The sequence below is a fragment of the Nicotiana attenuata genome, chromosome 9 (genome assembly GCF_001879085.1).
Source record: "Nicotiana attenuata strain UT chromosome 9, NIATTr2, whole genome shotgun sequence".
Taxonomy (NCBI): domain Eukaryota; kingdom Viridiplantae; phylum Streptophyta; class Magnoliopsida; order Solanales; family Solanaceae; genus Nicotiana; species Nicotiana attenuata.
Window position 1 is genome coordinate 32,797,757 of NC_031997.1, and position 9,255 is coordinate 32,807,011.

Sequence of the window (9,255 nt, forward strand, 5' to 3'; positions counted from 1 at the left end):
CGGTGCGGGTGCATTTGTCGAAGACATGAATTCGACCTTAATTGTTGCTAGTGTCTTTGCAGATGACGTTGCTTCAAACTCAAGTGGCACAGACATATTTACCTCAGCGTCCCCAGATGGCTGAATCTGGACTATGATTGGATTAAGAGTAACTATTGGCTTCTTTGGGTCATCACATTCTGCGATCAACCCGATTGATCCCTCGGGGTCCCAATCATCCTCTATTTCAATCATGTGAATGCCTCCACCCTTATGGTCTGGTAGAGGGTTATTGCGGACGTTTGGAGTAGGTTCCTTCGCCACAATAATCTTGTTATCAATTAAAGTCTGGATCTTATCTTTCAAGGAATGACATTCATCGATGGTGTGCCCTTTCATGCCGGAGTGGTATGCACATGATTTGTTTGGGTTAACCCACTGAGAAGGGTTCTCAGGGGTTGCAGCAGGGATGGGGGTGACATAACCAGCAGCTTTGAGTCTCTCATACAACTGGTCAATAGGTTCAGCAATGGCTGTATATTGTTTTGGAGGTCTGCGATCAAAATTTGGTCGGGGTCAAGGGAAGTTCTGACGTGCAGGAGGTGATTGATAGTGGGATGGTTGAGCATTGTAGGTTTGGTAGACATGTGCGGGTTGGGAATATCTGGGCGAAGTAGGCTGATATGTGGGAGGCGGAGGTGATTGATAAGTGTGTGGTGGAGCTTGATAGGAGGGTGAGGGTGCTTGGTAGTTCGGAGTGGGCTGATATGTGAGTGGAGGTGTTGGGTAAGTTTGGTATTTTATAGGAGATTTGGTCCTTTGTGCAACGATCACGGCTCCTACGTCCCTTTTCTTAGACACACCACCAGACTGCCAGGCCTTATTTGTAACTTGCAAGGCCTCGCAGTTTGTAACCATACCACTTTTGATACCCTCTTCAATCCTTTCACCCAGTTTGATAATGTCGGAAAATTTGTGGCTCTCGATCATCATTAGCCGTTCATAGTATTGCGGGTCTTGGGCCCGGACAAAGAATTTGTTCATCTGTTCCTCCTAAGGCAGGTCTGAACTTAGCAGCTTCTGACCTCTAGCGAGTAGCATACTCGCGAAATGTTTCTGTAGGATTCTTCTTTAGATTCTGAATATAGAACACATCCGGCGCGTTCTCTGTGTTAAACCTGAACCTGTCCATAAAGTCGGACGCCATGCCTACCCAGCTTGACCACTTTTTTGGATCTTGGCTGATGTACCAAGATAGCGCATCTCCTTTCAAGCTCCTCATGAACAGCTTCATGCGGGTTCTCTCGTCTTTCCCTACTCCAACTAGCTTGTCACAATACGTCCTCAAATGGACCCTTGGATCGCCTGTACCGTCAAACATCTCGAACTTCGGAGGTTTGTACCCCTCGGGCAGTTCGACATCGGGCTGTATGAAATGATCTTAATAGTTCAGCCCCTCAATTCCTTTGTTTCCTTCAACATCTTGAATCCGGCTAGTCAATTTCTTAAGTTCCTCAGTCAGGTTCCTGATGAGCAAGTCTTTATCATCAAACTCGGGTGTGCTTAAGATGGGTTGGGTGGAGTGTGGCATGGTCTCCACATAGATGGGGGTGTTATGGTGGGTGTGAAAGTGGTCATTTGTGGAATTTTGGAGTTCTGGGATGAGTGGCGGAGTGTTATTTGAGAGGTGGCAGGTGTTGCATTGGGTCTTTGGTGGAATAGTGTGAGGAGCGGGGGGATTCTGTTGCTTTGGGATGTTTTGAGGTGGTGTAGGGTTCTGAGTATTGGGAAAGGTGATATCTGGGGTGCAGAGGGAAAATGACAGGCTTGCCAAATTTCGGACTTGATCAAGCTCTTCCTGGAATTTCAGCAATTTCTGTTCAAGTTGGGATACATTTTCCTTAGGAACCTGAGTACCATGACCATTAGTGCCCTCTACCCGTTCAGTAGAATTCTCCTTTCTGACGTTGTTCAAATCTTCCATCTTGCCTTTGTTATTGTTTTTGACAAGACTAAGAGGAGGAGTGGGTGGAGGGCCCCTGGATCTCGTGGAATAGGATGATGTTTCCAGAGTGCATGAACTAACCTTTGGGGAGGTGAATAATAAAAACAAAAAGAAAAACAAAAGGTAACCAAGTCAGTGAAGATCACATAGTGCGGGAATGTAAATCGTGTCCTGATTTGGGGACCTCTTTATGCCTGAGGTGGGCCTAGCGACAAATTGATTTGGAGAACTTAGGATGCTAAATGCCTCATTTTATTGATAAAATAGACGAATCCCCAAATTGACACTAAATAAACAGGAAATGAAAATCACTAATGGCCATTGGCCTTATTACATTTTATAAAGCGAAAAGAAAAACTCCTATCTACTTGGTCCCAGAAGGACCTTCCAATTCAGCATCCTTGGCTCCGTCGAACAGCTTTCCCAACTCGCGAAGTCCTAGCAATAGGTAGGCCCTAGCTAGATGTCCGCCTTCAGTTCCTTCAGCATTTTGGCAGTCTTCGACCTATTGAGAAACTTTCTCTCTAACTCCACTATGCCTCGCTCCAAGTATCCCAGTCGCTTGTTGGCACTGACAGCCATGTCCTTCCATTCCTCAATTAGCTTCTGGTTAGATTCTTGTATCTCGCGGTGCTCGTTTTCGTACTCCCATTTTCTTTTGCACAGTTGGTTGTATTTGACCTGTGCCTCGGCCCTTTCATCTATAATTCTGTGACCTCGAGCAAACCTTGGCTGGCCCAGACCATCATGATTGTCTTCCAACCAACCTGAGTAGAAAGGAGCGCAATCAGCATGATACCTGTCTGGCTCGATGGTATCTCTCCCCATTATGATCTTGCAGTACCACATATGCTGAGCTTGGCATTTGTAAGGACTATCATCATTCTAGAAGTCAGCCCGGAAATGACTCATCTTGTCAACCCTAGGTATAACCTGCTTCCTACCCGCTTGTCTCATAACTCGAAGAGGGACGTAGGATATGTTCCCCTAGACCGATCAGTATCAGAAAAGGTGCATCTCTGGATCGGGAAATGAATTCCTCGGTCAAAAACCACTCGAACATCCATTGAACCTGTTCTTCGGTTAGGTTATCAAATAGTTCTACCCATCCATTGGCATCTTCTGGCTGAGCGAACATATCAAGGATGTAATTCATTCGCTTTGGGTGATGGAAAGTGATGTGATCATCCCAGTCCCTTCGCTGAATCTCTTGTCGGTATTCACCCCTTTGGAGATGCTCCATGAGCCAGAGTTGGAGTAATAAATTGCAGCATTCGAAGTGTTTCGCTCCTTGTTGACACTTCTCCAAGGCTCGATATATGTCAGCAATGATCATGGGCACGATGCTGAATGGCTGCCCACTGATCCCTTCCATTAGGGTTTTTGTTACCATAGCCAGCCTGGTGTGGATTCTTGCTTTCTTCATCGGAAACACGATCAACCCCAGGAAACAAAACATGAATACGAAGACCCTTCGATGGATGTTCCCCAAGGATGTGATAACAAACTCGTCAGGGTAGGTACAGTAGGATTTGCTGTGACCGTACCTTTCATACAGATAGTCAAAAGGGATGTAGGATTCTTTCAGACATGTCAATTCTAGATTCTTCTTTAAACCCATCATTTTGAGGAAACCCCTGCCTTTACGGTTCTCAGGCATCAGCAGACCCGGAGTTTCCCAGACTAGACCGGCCAATCCTCCTATCTCCTCTAGCAGGGGTGTCATTTTAATATCCCCAAAGCGGAATACAGCCCTTTCACAATCCCAAAATAGTGTGGCAGCTTCTATGATCTTGTTGTTGGGTTGGATTTCCAGGAGAGAAGGTAGGTTTCCAAGATACTTTCTAACGAGAGTCTGATTACCAGAGTGAAGATCTTTCCACCAGCTTAGCAGTCTTAGGTGGATGTTGGTGACCATGCCGAATCTAGAGACTTCGTGCCTCATATTTCGCAAGACAAATAAGGTTAGACCCTACCCCCACCAAGACTCGACTATTTAATATCAACAATTAGCATGAAGCATTTAGTTCTCCAAATAAATGCACAGAACGTGGTGATGTCCATTTGGGTTTAGGAAACCTAATGGACTTTGGACAAGCCTATCTTAAAGGATCATTATGTGGACAACATAACTGACCCAACTAGGTTTGACCATGATGCATGCACAGTTTGAACAGAGTAAGGTTTCTATGGGGTTTTAGACTGGTACCCTTGAGCGGACAACTCAAGGGGGAAGGCTCGGAACTGTCGACCGCACCGTTGATCGACTAGTTTTACCGCAAATATGCCTTTCCGAATTTAGAGGGGAAATGATATAGGAATAGGGCAACCACTCATTATAAGCGTTGCTATAGTATTTGTTTTGGCATGAGTGGAGTATGATGTTGAGCATGATTATGCAATAATTAAAAGCATGTTGGCATGTATTTGCATATTGAGAAAGCGATAAATACAACAATTTCATAATTTAAAGCAATTAAGAAAAGAAAACAAGGAAGATATGTCAGTTTTGCTTTTAAAGAAGAAATTAAATGCTTAAAGGATTTAAACAGATAATTGCACATAGGGAGAGGTATAAATTCACAAGAATAATCTGAAATGGTAAATGCCTGAAAAATCCTCAGCAGAGTCGCCATGCTGTCGCGCCCCCTTTTTCCCTCTTTGCATCGGAAAATCGGGTTTATGACATTTTGGGCATAGGACAACTCATTCCTTTTGGGAACTGGGTTTTGCATTTGAAGAGTCGCCACCTAATGATTTAAGGTGCATTAGGACACCTATAAGGTTCACTTTTAAGTTTGTTTGATAACCAGAGATAGGGTAAGGGCTTGAAATTATCCTAAGGGGAAGGTGTTAGGCACCCCCTCAGGATCCACTACTGTGGTTCCCGGCCAGACAGTTTTTTGTGAATTTGTGCAATTTGGCAAATAGACAAGTATAGGCTCAAATAGTAGGGAATTTAAGTTTAAACACATAAAAGTTCGAAAGAGCAATTATTAAAAGGCGGATTTTGAAAAGAAGTGGCAAATGAAAAGAAAAGGGGTCCTAGGTTTATTTATAATATGGATCATATCAATGAAATACCCGGTAATCACTCCTCAAAAGAGGGGCTACACGTGGTATTAGCGCACCGATAATCATATCCATATCTACCCTTCCCACCCTGTCGAGGTATTAAAGCGCGGATTGGTCTCGACCACTATTGCATGCTATTACCCATCCCATTCCTATCAGTCCCGGAGGAACTTAGGACTACTATTCCTAAAGGAGAGGGATATTAGGCTGACTTTTAGGTTTCAAAAGGTGAAAAAGCTAAGGCGACATACAAAAACACATAGGACTGCACATAAAGGGAAAACATGTAAACAACTAAAAGGCTCATGTATACCTCCTCAAGCAAAGCACATAATTAGCATGACTTAAATACAGTCAGGGTCTGAATCTAAAGTACTAAGGCAAGGGGAGTTTTAATTGTTGAGGCAGACCAGTTTATTACATAACTCAGATAAGAAGTCTGAATCAGGCCTGCCTGCTGGTTGTAGCAGTTACTAATTAACAAAGGCGGGTTTAGTTTTATTTGTTGTCACCTAAGGCTTGCCTAAGTGTTTGGGTGAGATCCCATAAACATGATATCTATTACTGATTCAGAATGTGGCAAAGCAGTAACAATTCTAAAATAAACGATTTGAGATCCTATAGACATGCTTTCTAAACCGTATTAATAAGAAGAGAGAGAGTTGTTTTAAAAATTAGTTCAGAATAGTATGAGTTGAACTAATTTTAGACTAGACTGGTTTCAGATTCTATAGACATTGATATCTATTATTGTTAATTTTAATTCCTATAGACATGATATCTAGTTGAACGTGAAACGAAGCAGGCAGGATTTGCTTGAAATTCCTATAGGCATGATTTATATGAAAAGGTACTGATTTTAGTCTATTGGACATGATGCCGGATTATAACCAATTGGATCCTAAGAACATGGTGTCTAAGTGTGGTAATAAACATGCAGAATTTAAGACAAATCCAACAGGCATGTTATTTAAATGCAGAATTCAAAACAGGTCCTATCGACAGGTTCTCTAAATTCAGAGTTAAACATGCAGACTAAAAAAGGTCCTATAGGCATATTATCTAAATGTAGAGTTAAATATGCAGACTAAAAAAAGGTCCTATAGTCATATTATCTAAATGCTGAATTAATCATACAGAAAACAGGCCCTATAGGCATGCTCTCTACCCTTCTAATAGTTAAGCATGCATAATTACCCAGCCCTTTCCACTAACCAACCCCAATGTTTATTACAACTTATTACAGAACAAATAATGAATTACATCATAAAAGTGTAAAAGAAGGGGTTACAACCAGAGGAAGCCTGATTCTTGACTTCCTCTCTCAGTTATGGAATAAACCACCTCAAATGCCATTTGTTTCAAAGCCTTTCTCAGACTTGAGTGTGTCAAAGTTCCCTAACCCCGGACAGTGCTTACACCCAAGTTTGCATAACCAGATGGAGATGAGTGAAAAGTGGAGGGGCCAGCCCTTATGTGTCCAAGTTCAGAGGGAGCTCATGGGTCCCAAGGAAAGGCTCACACAAGAGGGGCAGAACCTAAGTCTAAGAGTATAATTGAAGTGCAGAAACAGAGATTTAAAACTGAGTAGAGAATAGAGGGGGATAAGGTTGATTGGAAAATAGTAGTAGTAAAGCTAACACTACACAAAATCAGCATTTTTATACAAAGGGGTCAGGGGTTTGGGAATTCATTGCAGGGAGCATATGACCTTAGGAAGGGGTCAGGTTTGGGCATGCACATCAATAGATGATGTTGGTATGCCCATAAACCAGCCAGAGAACACAACACATAGAGAGGATATAAAGCATATGACCCTAGGGAGGGTCAGGTTTGGGTCATGCACAGCAATGTCTAATGTTGACATGCCCTCAAGCCAACTAGAGAATACAAACACATATGGGATATGGGGGTTTGGGATTCATAAGGCATAATCACATAATCAAATGACTGACAGAGTATTTATACATAAAGGAACACATTGATTTACAGCATGCTTTAGGAATGAAACTTGATTAAACGCGAGCATAAAACAGGCAAGAGTGAAGGCAATAGTAAAGAAAATATGTTGTTTTTTATGCTTGAAGATTAATTAGAACATACCAGTAAAGAAGAAAATGCAGAAATAAAAGTAAGCAAATTTCCACAGCCTAGACTTGGCTTTTAGCCGGCTAGACAAGGCAGCAACACAAGTAGTAATAGAGAAAAGAGAGAGAGTTTTGAGTGAAGAGTGTGCTCTGAACTCAAGTGGTTCGTTCGTGTTTGAAAGAAGAGGAGTGCAAGGTATTTATAGTCTTTTGAAAACGAGTGAAGGAGAGGTAATAAGTAAAGTTTTAATACAAATATGGAAACAATCAACAGTCAGAATCAATTATACAAGTGATTCCCTTTAATTAAGGAATCACTGTTTAACGGGTACTAACAGAATCAAACAAGGAAAGAGATCGGTTTAGAGACAGACTGATTATTGCCATAAAAGGAGTAGTACAAGAATTAAGTAAGTAATCAAGTCTAAGTACAGAAATAGGCTTATTTTGGAAAAGATTCAGTAAGGCAAAATATCACAGTAAAGGGAAAAGAATCAATCAATTCCACACAGGCAAGTGAAATTAGGGTTCATAAAGGAAAAGCTTTGAAATCAGTTACACGATTAGGGTCAATCAAAGAAGAAACGTGCTTCTGCACTTTAGTGTATAAACAGAGTGAACAAAAGACATCAGCCATGCGAGGCCAAGCACATTGGCAAAAGTGATAATCACAAGCATGCAGTAGTGGCAGAAATAAGCCAGGGTTCAGTAGTAAAGCAAACATTCGAAGCATAGTAATCAAGTAGGTCAAGTCACATTGAATTAACAGTGCAGAAAATAGAGTATCAGAAACATGCAAAGGTCTCACAGTAGCAGGTGAGGAAACCTTTTGAAAAGTTAGGGTTTCAGCCATAGTCGAGTTGAAAGATAGTAAAATCAGATAAGTCACATAAAAAAAAAGAAAGTCTAAAACAAAAGCTTTCAGTCGAGTCAAGTACTCGAACAAACGATTTCAGACCCAAAGACCTAGGGCTTTTCAACAACACTCGAGTTTCTTTTAAAAATGGTAACACAAATAAGTCAAACAAGAATAAGGAACTTAGTTAAACAAGTATACATTTAAACAAACAGCTTCAGGATTCGAATGAGACCCAAAAGAAATTAGGGTTTTCAACATGCTTACTCAAGTAGAAGGAAAGCGTAACAAACAGTTCAAAGTAAAGTCATAAAACAACATCGAGAATCAGAGAAGAGATTTTTGAAATAATTTAAAGGAAAATCCTAATCAGAACAATGAAGAGTCGCTTTGAAAGCAACGTTGAAGAACTTTCGAGAAAAAAATGCTTAAAAGTTCATGGTAAGCACAGATCTAAGGTAGATCTGAAAGAAATCGAAAGAAAATCCTTGCATAGCCACCTTCATCATAGTCAACCAGTCAATATAACAGTTCAGACTATTATTATTATTATTATTATTATTATTATTATTATTATTATTATTATTATTATTATTATTATTGTATTGTTATATCATATTTCTTAGGGTGCCATGCTTTGTGCACTAGTACTACGGCTAATGCAGTAGTAGTACTATTGCTACTGTTACTGTTTCTGCTGCTGCTACTATTTATATTTATATTTATATTCTTTACTTACGATTTTATTTTATTTTAATATTGATGATGATATGAGTTGAACTAGACGAATAGAATGAGGATTCATATCGTCAATCCCAACCTGTGTGGGACTTAGGTGAGTAGTTGTTGTGTTCAGCCCATAAAAAAGAATTAAGCTCACACTTGAAAAGGGTCGAGACATAATATAATTAAATAAAAATATACTTTTTCTAACAATTTAAACTTTTAGACGGTGCGAAAGTAAAAAACAAACCTTGAAAGGCTGATTGTCTGTTCTAAATTCCATACCAGGAATATATTTTAGCCAAACAGGGAATCCCCTGCAACCAAATAAAAAAAACAAAAACAGAGTATAAAACAGGGGAAGCTGCAAAAAATTAAAGCCAAAATCCTTTATATATAACTTTTTTATTTTTTGTAAATTACCCAAAGTTCCATTCTGCACAAATGTAAGTGCCAATACGTAGATTGACATAAAGTCCTGCTTTTTCTACCAACTTGATGAACTTAACAAGATCATATCTCCCCTCAAA

At 40.5% G+C, this 9,255-nt stretch overlaps 1 long non-coding RNA gene across 1 annotated transcript; it reads right to left on the minus strand.

Annotated features, from left to right (window-relative positions):
* Positions 8,484-9,255, minus strand: LOC109232782. Its single transcript, XR_002068993.1, has 3 exons — positions 9,149-9,255; positions 8,976-9,042; positions 8,484-8,502 (listed from the first exon to the last, which is right to left on the minus strand). It is a non-coding gene; the product is annotated as an uncharacterized LOC109232782 (long non-coding RNA).